Genomic DNA, 18,746 nt, shown 5'->3' with positions numbered 1-18,746 from the left:
TCGGTTGGAAAATATGGCTGATTGACCAACAAAAATGGCCGGCCGACCAAAAACATTGCCGACCGACCAAAATATTTGGCCGGTAGCAAGAAAATAGGGTCGATGGCCTCAAGCCAAGGCCGGTGAGGTGTGGGGATGGCCAACAAGCCATTCCCTGCCCTCAGAAGCAAAAACACAAGTGTTTGGTACACAACCAAGCACAAAACAAACAAGTCGAGAGGTCTTGAGGCAAGGCGCGCAACTGAAATCTCTAAGAACTCAAGACGAACACAAACATGGATGATTATCGAGTGTTTAGATGATGACGTCCAAGTCTTGAGGACGGTCAAAAATGGGGTGTCTAAACCTAGCCAGCTGCAACACACAGAGGATGCTAGTGTCTACATTAACAATTTTGTAAAAAATATATTAACTGTAGTAAGTGCGCATGTCCAGTACAGTTGCATGGAGACAGCAAGTAAAGGGAAACACCATATAAATGTTATACATTACCGTGACAGTCAAAGATCCAGGCCCATCACCCGCTCAGTTTGCCTTCAAAGCTATGATATCTGACCATTGCATCTCTATTTTTGTAGCGCCCCGAAAATGATGACAATAAAACAAGAGTAATAATTAATTAAACAACAACATATTTCGAGAGTAAAGTCCTTCCATTCATATACTTCAAGTGTACAAAAAGAGTAACACATGCATTTATACATTCACGAGTCCGAACCTTGAATCTATAGCATATGCCACAAGTAAGCAAAACGAATTAAAAGTTAAACAAATAAAGTAATGTCCTATCGGCTACAACTGTCCAAGACGATACTTGGTTACAACAAAAGTCAGTTTGAAACTCAATATAAATAAAACTCTAGGCTTGCACAAAAATAATTACAACAATACCAAAAAGAAGTTCTTAACTCCAAGTCTTCCCAAGCTATGGCTTTGGCGGAGGTATATCATCAGCACCTGAAAATAGTTTTTCACATAGGGTGAGCTAAAGCCCAGCAGAGATACTCTAACACAGTGTATGAATCTTGACAAGGCTATAATGTGAATGCATATGCAATGCTCATGCCAAAACATTTTATATCTCTTTCCAAAACCATGCAATGCCAAGTTTATATCATAATTCTTAAAAACATGTCATTTACAATAGAAAATAGGGCAGTGGATATAAACACTGAGAATCTCTAGGTACGTGTTTGCCAGTAGGCTATACAAGCACCACCAATGCTATTTTTACCAGTACTAACCGGAAGGCTCGATACCTATTCGCGTGGGTTTCTGGACTTTCACCAAGGACACATAGGCCAACATAATACTACAACCACACCCCTACCCAGATTCAGCAAGGTATTCACCCTTTTTTCTCAATACAATATACATTTTCAATGTGTTAATAATTCAACAATACTCAATGCAAATGAATGAGAAATTAGTTTCAATTCTCTTAATTCTCATGGAATTTCTACAACAATCATAGATATCCTCCACCGATAGCCCCAAAATAGATATCTCTAAACACAAATAATTTTCAATAAAAATAAACTTTCTAAAATTTCAAGATAGGAGTGATAATGCATATCCAACTCCACCATTATCATCATCATCATTCCGATTTCACAAAACCCAATTTCCATTTTCTTTTACATAATCAAATATTCACATTTTAGGGAAAAATCCCCTTTTCTTTATAAATCAATTTCAAGGATAAAAATTCACCATTTTATCATAACTCACCACATTTACAAACACACAATCATATTTAAGAACCCATTTGAAAACCCCACTTTTGATTTTTAAACCAAAACCGTAGATTTTGTTCAAAAATCCCCAAATCCCAATATTTTTTTTATAAGAGCAAATAACTAAGTTAAAAACCATACAAAAGTGTAGAGAAATCTCTACCTCAAAGCTAGAAGACAAGGGCGAGAGTGAAGAAACTTTGACAAAGCCGAAAATCAACTTTGCTCCAATCAAAAGCAAGCTCTAAGCAAGCTCTACCATTTTTCCCAGAGGACAATGGTTTAGAGATCAATGGATGATAGTGTATTTGAAGGTTTAAAGATGAGTTTTAGAGAGAGAGAGAGAGAGAGAGAGAGAGAGAGAGATAGTAGATCTAGGTTTTTGGAATGTTTAAAGAGAGAGAGATGAGAAAATGACTCAAAAAGTGACTTTCTCGGACTGATATACGCGTAGGCCACTCGAGCGCAGGAATGGTAGCTCAAGCGACCAGTCACAAAACGAAAACACTGCTCGAGCACAAGAATGGTCACTCGAGCGCACAATGCACCTCTTCCAATAGTTCAAACCTGTAAAAGTTCACTCGAGCGCAAAAATTATCGCTCGAGTGTAGATTTCAAACTCTCAGCAGTTTTGCAGACTGTAAAAGACTTGGTCCCGTGTATGTAGGACTCTAACCAGTCTCTCCTCATATGAGGCATCCTCATCTACCTCTAAATCAGTCCAATCCAACACATGTGATGGATCCGACTCATACTTCTGGAGCATACAAATATAAAACACGTCATGAACCCCAGAAAATTGTGACGACAAGGCCAAACGATAAGCTACCTCCCCGATACGCCCTAGAATCTCAAAAGGCCCAATAAATCTAGGAGACAACTTCCCGCTCTTCCCAAACCTCATCAAACCTCGTCTAGGTGATATTTTCAAGAAGATATGATCTTTTACCTCAAATGATAACGGTCTCCTTCTATGGTTAGCATAACTTTTCTAACGACTCTGAGCCGAAACCAACCTCTTACGGATAAGTGAGACCTTCTCCATTGTTTCTTGGACTAATTCAAGACCTAACATAGGTGTGTCACCCACGTCGGCCCAACACACAGGAGATCTACACGGTCGGCTATACAAGGCATCAAACGGTGCCATGCAAATACTCGTCTGAAAGCTATTATTATAAGCAAACTCCACTAAAGGCAAGTGCCTCTCCCACGACCCCTTAAAGTCAAGAACACAACCCTAAAACATATCCTCTAGGATTTGAATGGTACGCTTTGACTGCCCGTCAGTGTGATGATGATAGGCATTGTTAAATGTCAATCTAGTACCCAAGGCATTCTATAGGCTTTGCCACAATCAAGCCATGAAATGCGGATCTCTATCTGAAACAATAGTCACAGGGACCCCATGAAGTCGAATTATGTCCCTAACATAAAGGTCGGCAAGATAATCCACTGAGTTGCTCGTGTGCATAGGTACAAAGTGCACTAATTTAGTTAACCGATCGACTATCACCCATACTGTCACGACCCAAACTTGCCCTTGAAAGTTTGGACATGACCGACCTAAATTAAGGCCTTAACCTAGTCACTCAATCTTGGGGCCTGAACGGAAGCTAGATAATGAGAGAACAAGCATTCATTGAGCTGTGTCCAAGTGCCAGGATTGTGATGCATTACTGTACATACATAACATTCCAAGTATGATACATGTTACTGAAAACAAAAAGGAATCAACTCGTAAGTTAAGTCTTAACAATACATATATACATATTCGTGGTTCCCAAAATTGTAACAAAACGTTCCACCATAGGGGTTTTCAAAATATAACAACGGGGCCACTTTGGGTGATACAGCAAAACGGATTCAGCTATAGGCTTCTGGGCTGACCTAGGGTTGACCCGCAAGTTGGTTACCTACAAAAAATTTAGGAAAATAGAGTGAGCAGGGCTCAATTAATGATAGTAATACAAAATAAGCAAAAACAAACGAACATAACAACGCATATTTACTTATCATAGTCCCACTCATTTTTCTTTTTCAAAACGGCATCGGGCCCATATAAAACAGAACGACCTCAGGCCCAATAGAATCCAAATCGGCCTTAGGCCCATCATAATACAGAACGGCCTTGGGCCCATCACATTATAGAACAGCCTTGGGGCCCATCGCATTACAGAACGGCCTTAGGCCCATCATATTAGCAAAACGGCCTTAGGCCCATCAGATTAGCAACAGAACGACCTCGGGCCCATATCTCGTATATCAAAGTACAATGTATATCAAACATATCACTTGTAACATAAGGTACTCACAAGAGTCCATAAGATCTCAAATGATATACCAACACAAAATGTGACTAAAGCATGATATTACGCTACTATCACTCACAGTGATACAAGTGATCGATGGTCCACTCCTGTAGATGCCCTACACATAACACATAACTCGTAAATACATCAAATATATTGCTTTTCCTTAGTTTTCTTTTTATTCTTCAAATGTCTGATTCGTTATGTTGCGAGTAATTAAATGTATTAATGAAATATCAAACGGACATTTAGACACATCTAGAGGCTTAAACAGACCAAAAAAAGATTACAAAATTTCCCAGCTTGGGCCGCACGTGCGGAAGTCCCCGTCGCATGTACAGGAAGGTGCGCCGCATGTGTGGGCCGCGCGTGCCTTTTTAGCAGAATACCCCCAACCTTCTCCCTTGTTTTCCGCAAGCGCGGCTATGGGCCCCGCACGTGTGTCGTTTACCATGTTTTTCTGTCCGAAATCCCAACAATTCCAAGCTCACAAGGGGTAGTCATATAGCCAAAATCAAGGTAGATTTACACTAAAAACATAGCATATAAACATATAAACATGAAATTCTAGCCCTTAGGCCTTTACACCTCAAAAGTTCCATGTTTCTTTCATTCACACCATGTAAATATACATGTACAATGCTTAGCTTTTCATTTATGTGAATTCAAACACACAAAAGAGTGAGACTAGGCAAAACATGGAGAAATCAAGTAATTAAGGTTCTCATCATACATATTCAAGAAGTACATGGTCCTTTAATGAGACCCAAGTATTCCCAATCATAAGCCTAATTTTCATGGAGGGAGGATACTTAAATACAAAGCTTAATTCCAATCTATTTAAGAGGAAATTGAGAGTTTATTAATGATCTATACTCACCTTAAGTTGGATTCTTCAATTGTTCCCAACAAATTCTTCAATCCCCCAATCTTGTGGACTTTCCTCTTCTCCCTTTTCTTTCTCTCTTGTTCAAGGTTCTCAAAATTTTCCACTCAACATATATATAATGAGATGAGCTCAAATAGGGGTTTATATAACATATAAATGAGTCTTTAATTTCTAGACTTGCCAAACGAGCCCTAATGAATCAGACAAAATAAATTTTCAATTAAACCTCCCAAGTATCTCTAAAAATTCCCACTAGCATGTTTACATGCTCAATTTCAGTTTATCGTGCCTCTACGGCTTTAAATTCCGAAGTTAACATTTTAATTTAAACAGATGTGTTCCAATAATTAACAGATAGAAAACATAATCAAACAATTCGCACATATAAGCATAACTTTGCATGGGACTTCACATTGAACATGTAATTTCTCGTAGAACTAGGGATGTAAAGCATATAGGAGGGTCGGGTTATTACACATACAACATCATTACCCCATTGAGTCCTCAGAAGACTGACAACAAAATCCATCGTGACATGCTCCCACTTCCACTCGGCTATAGGCAAAGGTTTCAACAAACCCTCAGGTCTCTGATGCTTGGCCTTCACTTGTTGACAAGTAAGGCACCTTGATACAAACAAGGCTACGTCTCTCTTCAACCCTCGCCACCAAAACTGGTGACTAAGGTCGTGATGCATCTTTGTGCCTCCCGAATGTACCACAAGGCACGACTGGTGGAACTCTCGGAGTACCTCCTCCCTACACGACTTTGGCACGAAAAAATGGTTAAGATATCTAACACTTGAATCAGAATACATGTTCAAGCCCTTCTCTACCTTCTTACTAGATATCTTCTCCTGGATGGTCCCTACCTCATTACCACTCCGCTGTGCTTCTATAACTTGGCTCACAAGTGTAGGTTGTGCAGCTATAGTAAACAAAGCTGCCAACTCAACAAACTCGTCAAGATGCAAGTCAAACTCGCCAATAGCACCCAACATCTCCCATTCCCAAATGGCAATACTAGCTACATTGCTAATGGATTTTCTATTCAAGGCATCGGCCACTACATTGTCCTTTCCTGAATGATAGTGCAACTCAAAGTTGTAACCTCCATAAACTCTATCCACCTCCTATGCCTCAAATTCAAATTCTTCTATGAGAACAGATACTTCAAACTGTTGTGATTGGAAAATACCTGAAAATATTTCACCATAAAGATAATGTCTCTAGATTTTCAAAGCAAAGATCGTAGCTGCGAGTTTTTAGTCGTGGGTAAGATAATTTATCTCATGTGCTTTCAACTGCCGTGAGCCACAGGCTACTACATTCCCCTCTTGCATTAAGACACAACCCAAACCTTTCCAAGACGCATCACAATACACTAAATAGCCCAAGCCCCTCTCCGGAATAATCAACACTGGAGTAGTGGTAAGTCTAGCCTTAAGCTCTTGAAATGACTTGTCACAAATCTCACTCCACAAAAATTTGATTCCATTCCTCGTTAGTCTAGTCAATGGGGAGGCTAATCTAGAGAAATTCTTCACAAAACGTCGGTAATATCCAGCTAACTACAAGAAACTTCAAATCTCAAAGGCATTCTTAGGTTGTTTCCAATCTTGCACTGCCTCTATCTTGGAAGAGTCTACAGCCACCCCTTGCCCGGATGCCACATGGCCTAATAATTTCACCTCCTTCAACTAGAACTTACACTTCCCGAACTTAGTATACAATCTGTGGGCTCCGAGCAACTCAAGCACAATCCGCAAGTGTTCCTCGTATTCCTCCTCGGAGGGTGAGTAAATCAAGATGTCATCAACAAAGACAACCACAAAACAATCTATGAACACACGGAAGATTTGGTTCATCAAATCCATAAACAAGGCCGGTGCGTTGGTTAGCCCAAAAGGCATCACTGGGAACTCATAATGGCCATACCGTGTACAAAATGTCGTCTTATGGATATCTTCATCCTTCACTTTCAACAGGTGATAACCCGATCTCAAGTCTATCTTAGGAAAGCAACAAGACCCTTTCAACTGGTCAAACAAGTCATCTATACAAGGCAGTAGGTACTTGTTCTTAATAGTTACCCGGTTCAACTTCCGGTAATCTATACAAAGTAGCAATGTGCCATCCTTCTTGGCAAAGAGAGCCGGTGCTCCCCAAGATGAAGTACTAGGGAGGATAAAGCCCTTATCTAGTAATTCTTAGAGTTGAATCTTCAACTCACACAACTCAGCAGGTGTAAATCTATCGTTACCATTGAAATCAGTGCCGTGCCAGGCACTAAATCAATAGAGAACTCAATCTCACGGAGAGGTGGTAAACTAGTGAAATCCTTGAAAAAGACGTCCGGGTATTCACAATCTACCCTCAGCAACTCTACTCGGACCACATCACTGTCAACACCCAAGAATGTAGCAAGAAGAAGACTAAGCTCGCCCCGACCACGAGGATCATACACTGGCAACAAGGCTCTATCAACTCGGTCCCCCAAGAAATAAAAACAATCACCATTCGAGGTGCACACTGTAACTCTCTGACGGTAATAATCTATAATGGCCCGATAGGATGACAACTAATCCATGCCCAAAATGACATCAAAATTCAACATATCAATCAACACAAAAGCAAAAGAAAGTCAACGACCGGCAACCTCTATCTCATGACCCCGACACCCTTGGTCCAACACAACCTCACCACCAACAGGTGACTCTATCTTGAGTGGTGATGCTAGCTGAGTCATTTCTAACCCCAATGCTCATGTGAATGCAGATGAAATGAAAGAATACAATGCACCAGTATCAATCAACACATTGGCAACAGAATTACACAACGAAAAGTCACCTCCCACTACCAAAGGTGCTGGTAACAAATCTGGCATTGTAACAACATACACACGCCTCGTAGGTCTCTACTTTACCTGCTCACCTCTCGGAGCATAAGTGTGATACATTGACTGAGCCAAAAAGGCTCCCTAATTGGCCCTCGAGGCTTGTGCTGACAGTGTAGGTTGATGGCTATGTGTCTGCCTCGAACCAGACGCACCAGATGTGCCACCTGACTGAAGGCAAAACCTCTTCACGTGCCCTTACTACCCACACTAGTAACAGGTAGGCGGCTGCCCTCTCTCATGACACTAACTCTGAGGACGAGCCGTAGGCAGTGTAGACTATTGCCCTCATCCCCTCAATAAGCAAACCAAAGACTTATAGCCCAGCTGACCACATTTAAAGCAAGTGATCCCTTCCTAACCACCTCTCCCAAAACCCAAACTCGGTACCGACAAAGTGGATCTAGACTGTGCTCCTTGGGACTACTATGGGGTGGAACCCCTCTGTCTCTTACTGTCCTAAGTCTCCCCCTGAACCTCCTGACCCCTCTGCCTGGAGCCCTTCATCCGTTCCTTCTTTGACTGAACCACGACCTCAAGATGAGTCGCCGCCTCCACAAGGCATCCGTAGTCCCTAATCATGGACCCAACCACTTTGAAAAGAAGCTTGGTCATCAACCTCTTTTCAAACTCAATACAACGGTGTTCCTCCGTCGCCATAAGTTCCAATGCGAACCTCAATAAACTAGTAAAGGCAGCCTTAAACTCGGCCACCGATGTGTTAAGCTAATTGAGTTTCAGAAACTGGTTTCTCAATTTCTCCCTAGTAGTGGCAGGTAGGAACTTGTTATGGAAAGCGTTGACAAAGGCCTCCCAAGTCACCCCAATGCGCCCAAACGCGTACTTCCACCACTGACCAGTATCTCACTTTTGCAAGAAGGATGCCAAGGTCACTCTCAGCCCATCGTCCACAATGCCAAGCATCTCAAACGTCTTCACCATCTGTTCCAACCACTCATCTGCGTTTAGTGGCTCCTTTAGATCCCCTAAAAACTCATCTGGATTAGACCCGAAGAACTCCCTCTTCAGAAAAGGTGGCCATGTCTCAGCAACATTGGCCTGGACTTGATTCTCAACTCTGAGACTGTCCATTGATTCTCGCAAAACTCTGGCCATCTCACGGGCTAAAACATCCATGGCTTGTTGAACAATTGGTTCGGCCATATTGGCCTGACCAACCCCTTCCTCCTGTGCCAGAATATCATCTAGTAACGGCACCTCCTACTGTCTAGGCCTGCCACGCCTACCACCACCACGTCCACATCCTGACATCCTAATGAAGATAACACAAGAGATTAGCTCATTTACAAATGTGCCAAAACTAATTCACCCACGTCCTAATGCGATGGACAACGATTAATTCACTCCACATAAGCACGTAGTCACGTAAACACATACGAATTTCCTTCCTAGATAATGATCGTCTTGCGACATTGCCAAAGTTCCAGTTAGAAATAGTAGCGATTAAGTGCTCTTTTAACAGGACTTCTAGAAACTCGTAGACCCAATCAGCATCTTAAAATTAAATTTCATACCCACTTAGTCCCATAAGCATGTTATCACATAGCATACCGGGCTTATTTCTAACACAACTAGAGAGATAACCTATTGTGATAAAAACCGCATCCCGCGATCCCAAAGTATTCAAACCTAGTAGCTCTGATACCAAGTTCTAACGCCCCGAAAATGATGACAATAAAACAAAAGTAATAATTAATTAAACAACAAAATATTCTGAGAGTAAAGTCCTTTCATTCATATACTTCAAGTGTACAAAAAGAGTAACACATGCATTTATACATTCATGAGTCCTAACCCTAAATCTACAGCATGTGCCACAAGTAAGCAATATGAATTAAAAGTTACACAAATAAAGTAACACTCTATTGGCTACAACTTTCCAAGACAATACTTGGTGACAACAAAAGTGAGTTTCAAACTCAATATAAATAAAGCCCTAGGCTTGTGCAAAAATAATTACAACAATAACAAAAAGAAGCCCTTTGCTCCAAGTCCTCGTGAGCTACAACCTTGGTGGAGGCATATTATCAGCACGTGAAAATAGTTTTCTACATAGGGTGAGCCAAAGCCTAGTAGAGATACTCTAATACAGTGTATGAATCTTAACAAGGCTATAATGTAAATGCATATGCAATGTTCGTGCCACAACATTTTATATCTTTTTCCAAAACCGTGCAATGCCAAGTTTATATCATAATTCTTAAAAACATGTCCTTTATAATAGAAAACAGAGTAGTAGATACAAGCACTGAGAATCTCTAGGTACGTGTCGGCTAGTAGACTATACAAGCACTACCAATGCCATTTTTTCCAATACTAACCGGAAGGCTCGGCACTTATTCGCACAGGTTTCTAGAATTTCACTAAGGTCACACATGCCAACATAATACTACAACCACACCCCTACCTAGATTCACCAAGGAATTCACCCATTTTTCTCAAAACAATATACATTTTCAATGTGTTAAATATGCAACAATGCTCAATGCAAATGGATGAGAAATTAGTTTCAATTCTCCTAATTCTCATACAATTTGTAGAACAATCATAGCTATCTTCCACTGATAGCCCTAAAACAAATATCCCTAAACAGATAAAAAATTTCCAATAAAAATTAACTTTCTAAAATTTCAAGATAGGAGGGATAATGCATATCCAACTCCACCACCACCATCATCATCATCATCATCATCATCATCATTCTAATTTCACAAAATCCACGTCATTTCCGTTTCCTCTTTACAGAATCAAATATTCACATTTTAGGGCAAAATCCCATTTCCTTTATAAATCAATTTTAAAGATAAAAATCCAGCATTTTATCACAACTCAACCACATTTACAAACCCACAATCATATTCAAGAACCCATTTGAAAACTCCTAGTTTGATTTTTAAACCAAAACCCTAGATTTTGTTAAAAAAATCTCTAAATCCTAGTATTTTTTTTTTTTTATAAAAGCAAATAACCAAGTTAATAACCATACAAAAGTGTAGAGAAATCCCTACCTCAAAGCTAGAAGACAAGGGAGAGAGTGAAAAAACTTTGACGAAATTGAAAATCAACGTTGCTCCGATCAAAAGGAAACTCTAGACAAGCTTTACCGAAAATCAACTTTGACGAAACCGAAAATCAATTTCGATAGATTTCTCTTTTCCTTTCTTCTTGGATTTGCTGCTCTCTAACACGGAATCCTTGCGCAACTTGTAGTCAAGCAACCCATCAGTGGCAGCCATAGCTGCGACCAAGTCCTTGACCCCCAATCAACGCAATTCCAATTGTGCCAAACTTTGTAAGCTCGACAGGAAGTTAAAGAGTTTGTCCTCCTCCGACATGTTCTTGATGTCAAGCATCAATGAACCAAACTTCTTTACATAATCCCGCACCGAACCGGTGTGTTTCGGTCACTTTAACGCTTCTCTTATAACCTAAGACGAGTTGCAAGGAAGGAATTGTTCTTTCAATTACTTCTTCAATAATTCCCATGATTCGATCATTGGATAAGAATCATCCTCTGTTCGGGTCCGCCACCACAATTTAGCATCACCAGAAAGTTATATGCTAGTGATCGTCGCTTTTTTCGTGTTACAAACATGAGCAGCCTTAAAGTACTGCTCCATGTCCCATAAGAAATTTTCAAGTTCCTTGGCATTGCAAGCATCGTCAAATGCCTTGAGGTCAGGAACTTTGATCTTGGAATGAGTAGGCTTGCCATTGCTTGACTGTCCATAGATAGCCTTCTTAAGGATAGTCATTTCGTCTTCCACGTTTTGGAACTTGTCCTTCCAAGCATCAGCCATGGCAATCATGTCTTCCATGACTCCCTTGAACCGATCTGCTGTCGAGGCCTCAAGGGCAAGGAACCCAGAAACCACGACATCCAATCGATCCGTCAATGAGTGACCTTCATCAGTGGGAAGATTCTCCAACCGAGCCACTCTCTCTTTTAAAGTATCCATTCCAGACACCATTTTATGTGCAACTTGGCTCTAATACCAATTGTCACAACACTATTTTCAGAGTATAAATTTTAGTCTTGTGATGGCATTAAGTTCCAACACTTAGCCTCAGCCAATATCCAACACACACTCACACAATGAGTTAGAACAAGTAGGAGAGAAGGCAACACGAAATTATAGGCAATGCACAACCTTTATTATTGCACCAACAATACAAATGAATGCTTATAGAAATTCTCACAATTACTTGACTGAATTTTGAGTTCCATGGCCATGTCTTATATAGGCTTACAATCAGTTGTAAAATACAACTAGCAATACAAGGAAAGCATGCCAAATGACATGACAGTTGACACCCCCAACTGCCTAGGGACTTAGGAATAAATCTGGAGCTAACTGCCAATAACTACTTCTAACTTCTAACCTTGGTTCTTGATTTCCAGCCTTGCCTTGTCTTTGCCCCAACAAAGGCAATTGCTGCCAACAGACATACATAACTGCTAATAACTGCCATGTTGTCTGTCCCATCAAGCCAGCCACGAATTTGGTTGTCTTGGCCACCAGACCAAGTCTTGCCCACTGATTGTCTTCAACCTCCAAGTATGCTGCAGCCCATATTTAGGTCATATTAATGCCTTGCATCTGTGCAAGTGCTATCCATAGTTTGGCCAAGGGTTGTGCGCTATTGCCTCAGCACTTGTCATATTCCCACCTTGCTGTCTTGACATACCACCATCATGCCGCGATCTTGGTTGGACATAGGTGTAAGGTGCTGCCAATGCCAACCATACAACTTCAAGTAAAAGGTGCTAACACTACCCTTCTACTAGATAAACAAGTAATGAATATATTAAAAATAAACAGATAAATTATAATAACCACACTCACCTGAGGTGTAAACCAAAGAAAATTTGATGGGTGTGTTAGGCATTAAATCTAATGATTAATCTTATTTGTTGAGTGTAGCTCGACTTTCTTCGCGCCCCTCTCTCGGAGAGCTCGAATTGGTCCTACAGTTCGGACCCCTGTCACGGTTCTGAATCTAATCTCACAAAGTGCAATGTGAGACTGATAAACACCAAAGAGTCCAAATCCGGAAAATTGTTTTGGAAAATTAATTTTTAATCAAAAAACGCCAAAAATGGACTGCTTTGCCAGATTATAGAGTCGCCACCTGAATATTTTATTTTGGAAAAATTTTGGAAACCCTGACTCGTGCCAAATGCCACGTGCCCGTCATCACCAAAGTTGTCTCGGCTCGGGAACTTAGGTATGAGGGGGGGGAGGTCATGAAACAAGCACCCCCGCTCACCCAATCAAAGGATTGGCCTCTACTAACCATGATATGATATTTTATAAACATTATGCGTTCTTATTCCGGTTACTTAGCTAACATTACTATGTGACGCACACACAAGCAAGTATAGACTAAAATCGCAAAAATTAGAACAAATTCAACTCATGTTTGTTCTCGAAAATGGTTTGAAGTTGCCACCTTCAAGTGGGCTTAAAAGATGCGGTTTTGCCACCTCAAGTGGGCTCAAAACATGATTTGCCACTTCGCAAAGTGGGCTTAAAACTAACATTCGTTGAACTGTTCCAATTCAAACAACAAAGCCTTCATCCACAGGCATTCGTGCAGTTTAACATTTAAGCAAATAGCCTCATGGCAAGCATGCTATCATGGTAACATGGCAATCGTACTCATGCAAGTATGCTAAAGCATGATACTTACCAAGTACTCCAAGCCAAAACAAAAACTAGTTAGAAAAGATGCATGATCCTAACTATACAAGATGCCTAATGTAACACATGCAATATGCAATTAATAGGCTCGACTACGAATATGGCATATGATACAATTTGAACAACATGCGATAAACACATATTCAAATAAGATATTGAAATTTGCGATGCAGTATGTGCCGAGCCTCGGTGCATCCAAAACAAATGAATGGATGCAAATGCGAGCATAAGGTATGCTAATTGAAAATGTCCCTAATCTAACCATCAAAAGCGATTAAATAAAAGGGAGAAAGACGCGGGGTTGGAAGACATGCACACACGCACGCACACTTATTACAACATTATGCCCTCGCGAAGGAGGGTCTTAATGAATTAGCTAAGCTACACTAAGCTAAGCTAATTATTACAAATCAAAACTAATTAACTATTCTAGTTAACTAATTATTACAAACCAATTAAATAACTAACTATGCTAAGCTAATTAAAATATTACAAACAAATTAAGCTAATTGATTACAACACATGTATGAAGGAATTAGCTAACTTATTCTAAGCTAACAAAAGCGATTCAATGGCCTCGAGGGCGAGGGACGCATGCATGCTTGGTTGCACCTCCCGAAAATACCACCGCCTTACCATCAAATGCCTCTGTTTGCACTCGTTTGACCTCTGAAAATTGTGCCTACTCCTAGAATGCCTCTACTCTAACTTAGGAACACACTGATGCAAAATTCATTTCTGGCCGGTCAGCTACCAATAGTGCTGGTCGGCTGCCATTGGTAGCCGATCGGCTGGTACATGTGGCCAGTCGGCCACTACTTTCCTAAACTTCTTTTTTTTTGCTGCAATAGAGAGCAAACAGAGGCAAAGTAGTGTATTCTCAAGGAGTGTGTGTACTGTTACCCTCCTTATTTTTACACAAGTTCAAAGGAGTGTAACTCTTGGTTCCTAAACCATCAACCAAGCATTTTCAATGCATGATGGCCAAAGAACCTAGCTTGTACAATTTCAATGAGTGCACAAACAAGACTCAAGAAAACCATCACCCTATCATGCATGATCAAGGGTAATGGTGACTAAGAAAAGTTACACGTTTCATCACTTTGAGTATGAAACGTCCCATTTTTCTCGTGTTCGGATTAATGTCTGATCCAAACACATGCAATGCAACATGAAGATGCTTAATCTTGCCTCTTTTACTTTGTTCATTTTTGTTTACACATTTTAGATTACCAATCCATTCTTTAATTGATTAGTCCAAAAGTGAATGTCCTCTAATTGAAAGTAGGCTTAAACCATAAGTGCCTTGAACATGAAAGAGTCCTCATGCCGTTGGTTAGTAGAAACCCTCAAAAGAGGATTAAAACCATTAAGCACAAGTGTCTCAATTTCACACTCAAGCCAACAAAGGGTTCAAAGCCACTTTCAAAATAAATGAAAGAGTGAAGAATAGAGGGAGATGGCAGAGATTTCAGTGCTGAAATGGAGTGCAAAAAGACACTAAAACATGCAAGCAACTCATGCAATACATTCTAGAAAGCCTAACTTATTAAGCTAGTGAAAGAGATTGCAACATAACCACACAATACAAGCCTCAAAGGGCCAAACCAACTCAAAACAAAGCTAAGACCAGTCAAAATAGTGGCCAAAACATGCTGAGATTAAGGTACAAAATGCGAAAAACATGCTCATATGTTAGCTTGCAAACAAGACTCAAGAGCAACTCTAAAAAGCAATGAAAAAGTGAAATAAATGAGCATGTAACAGAGCTATATACACTGAAATTACATGTAAAAAGACACTACAACATGCAACCATCTCAAGTAAATCATGTTTGAAGGCCTAGAATGCCAAGCTAGTGAAGCCATTTCCACTACAACTATGCAAAACAAGGCTCATATGACCAAACCAGCCCAAAATAGAGCTAAATCATTCCAAATTAGAGCCTAAAACATTCTTGAATTAAGCTAGGTTAAGCCACAAAAACATGCTGCCATGTGATGCTAACTAGGCATGCAAGTGAGACACAAGAAGGGCCAACCCCTCCATTTTTGGACTTCAAAACATGCTTTCCACCATTGAAATAACTCTAAATTTCAATGGTTTAAAGGCCCAAAAAGTTTGATTTGAATATGCTAAAAGATAGTGCAAAAAGCTTCACAATTAGGCAAGAAGAAGGGTAGACTACCCCTTAACACAAAACGACTTCAAACCAACATGTTAAGGCTAAAAAATCAGAGTTTTTTGTAATTGAAAACTAGGCCAAAAATAGTATAAAAAGATGGCCATGCAAGTAATCAAAACAAAGCCTACAAAGTAAGTCTTATACCTTTTGAAGCTCAGCACAAAACAAGCACAAATTCCAGCTCAAACCTCCTTCAAAAGCTCAAAACAAACCCCAAAGAACCTCAACTCCAAGGTCAGAATGTTTGGTTAAGGGTCTTTGTGCAAAAGTGTAGAGAAAATCAACTATCAAGCACAAAATAAGAGGAGGGAGAGAGAGCATTCTAGACAGAGAGAGAGAGAGAGAGAGAGAGAGAGAGAATTTTGCTCCAAATTGTCTAACCCTCCAAAATGGGGGGAGAGACCCCTCTATGTATAGAAAAACAAGCTTAGAGCTTGTATTCATCCCTCCATACACGTGTATGGAGATGCACTTCAGTGAACAATAGCTGACATAGCTGGCAAACAAATATCTAAAAAAGGAGAAAAATGGTTGTCGACCATCACTAGTGGCCGAACGGCCATCAAAGTACCCGACCGGCCACCACTGGTGGCCGCCAGGCACAAGTTATGGCCGGTAGGCTATGGGGATGGCTGACAGGCCACCCTCTCCTCCAGACTTGAAGCAACAAGCCCTTGGTCCACAACCAAGCACAAAATAGAGAAGTTTAGAGGCTCAAAGGCAAGGCGCTCGACCGAGAACTTCAGGCACTCAAAGTGAACACAAGCATACAAAACCATCGAGTGTTAAAACGATGACGTCCAAGTCTTGAGAACAGTCAAAAATGGGTTGTCTACAGTGAGAAAGATACGTATTGAAAATTCTTCAAAAATTCATCAACATGGAAAAAGTTGGTGACAACGGTGGCTAGTAGCAAGAGCTGATAGTCGTGAATTGAATAAATATGTGAATAGATAGGTGACACATGTATAGATAGTGTGATATTTACATAGATAGTTGAATATTTGAACAAATAGTTACACAAATAGATGACACGTGTACACATTTAAACAAATAGTTGGACAAATAGGTAACATGTGTATAGATAGGGGCATTGGAACATATAATTGGACAATGAAGCTTTTGATCATATAGTATGTTGTTTTGGACAAATAATGTCTTTTTGGCCCCCAAAAAATTAAGCTTGGCCTATCAGTCCTATAATTTTAGCCTGACGATTAAGATTTACCTAGCCTCGAAAGCTGGGGAATTCTTTATTTTCTAAGGATATCAGTACCAGACTAATAGAATCATCATTTTACCTCGATTGTATGTAAACTCCGTTTCACTCCCACCCCCTAAAGTGGTTTTGAATGGTACCTAACATCATCTTCAACCAACCTCACAGATCCAACTCTTAATGGTGAATCAATCATTCGATATCCTTTTACTTATGAGAGAATGGGATGGAAGAAAATTTACCTCTAGTTTGAGTACCCTTAGAAATAAAACTATTTCTAAACATATTTTTCTTTAGGTTCTCAAAAAAAATAAATAAAAAATAAAAAAATTTATAAGAATTACATAATAATTATTTTTGAACTTTTCATCTTCCTTCATCTTCAAAGATGTGAAAATCAAAGTCAAGGTAAGAAAAGGAAAAATAATACTAACAGCTTGTTGGCATGTTGGATAGTATTAGCATACTTTATTATTATTATTATTATTATTATTATTATTATTTTTTGGATCACATCACCTCTCTACTTCTCTGTACATCTTTTTGTAAAAAGTCATAAAATATGCTTATTTAGATCATATGAAACAACCCCTAAATGGTCTGTAAAACTCGTTTAGTTAAATTTTTAGAACTACCTTTTCTAATTCTATAAGAAAAAATTTAAAAACTAGTTCGATAAAAATAAAATTGAAAAATATTTTAATATTTTAAAAAATTATATCTACTTCAAAAAACAAAAAGAAAATCATATGAAAATAATGATTATTTTTCCATTTAAAAAAAATAAATACAAAACAGATTTTTATAGTCTTTTTTAGTATTATCTAATTATTTGTGATGACTATAATAAGAACTCATGTTATTTCATTTTTATTATTTTTCTTAATGAAATTAATTTGAAAATTTTAATTTATTGTCTTTATTTTTTGAGTAATAGTATAGACCTACCTTATCAACCAAAAAATTATTTAGAATTTTCATCTTGTAGTTCATATTTATTCTACACAGATCTCACATTACACAAATTTAATTTTTACCACACAACCGCTCACCCAGAAAATTTTAGATGGGTAAGTTTGGATTCACATACTTTTTCTCATTTTTTTAATAATATCTTTTAGTTATGAGTAAAATATTAAATCACGAATTTAATAAATGACACAATACAAATTTATAGAAATTATTGTTAAAACTATCATCTGAAAAAAAAAAAGAAAAAAAGAACCTGTAAATACAATTGAAACTTTTATAAATATAGTAAAATTCTAAATAATTCATAAATCTTGAATTTGTCAACAAAGAATTGCAATGGAATTGGGGGTATTTTTGTCATTTCGGATAGTTGGGTAAGGAGGTGGGGGATAGACAGGTGTACCTAAAGGGAATGGGTATGCTGCTGTAAATAGAGCATAGCAGCAACTGTTGCGCATAGCTGCTCTGCTGTGCTGTGTGAATGAAACATGGCCTAAATTAATTCTAAGAATATCACCCTTAAATTTACCCATATTTCACAGTAATACTATCTTCATCATCTTTGATTGATTCCCATACAAATCAAAAGTTGATATACAATAGTCCATGCCATTAGGAAAATTTTAACAAGTAATTTTTAAGGAGCCTTAAACATTTTAAGTGGAAAGCATATCACATTACTGCACCAAAGAAAACCCAACAAAGCATGAGAAACAAATTCTATCGTCTACCATCAATCAACCTCAACAAATAACAAAATCAACAAATAAATGCCATGTATTATTGTAGCTCGCCTTTTTCGCGCCCCCTTT

At 39.0% G+C, this 18,746-nt stretch overlaps 1 pseudogene; it reads right to left on the bottom strand.

Annotated features, from left to right (window-relative positions):
* LOC145814405 (uncharacterized) overlaps positions 1–18,746 on the bottom strand; it is a 251,083-nt pseudogene that overhangs the window by 20,295 nt on the left and 212,042 nt on the right.

Source organism: Camellia sinensis, unplaced genomic scaffold (assembly GCF_055761805.1).
Source record: "Camellia sinensis isolate YWXY unplaced genomic scaffold, ASM5576180v1 Unanchor10, whole genome shotgun sequence".
Classification (NCBI taxonomy): domain Eukaryota; kingdom Viridiplantae; phylum Streptophyta; class Magnoliopsida; order Ericales; family Theaceae; genus Camellia; species Camellia sinensis.
This window is presented reverse-complemented; position numbering and strand designations above follow the sequence as displayed.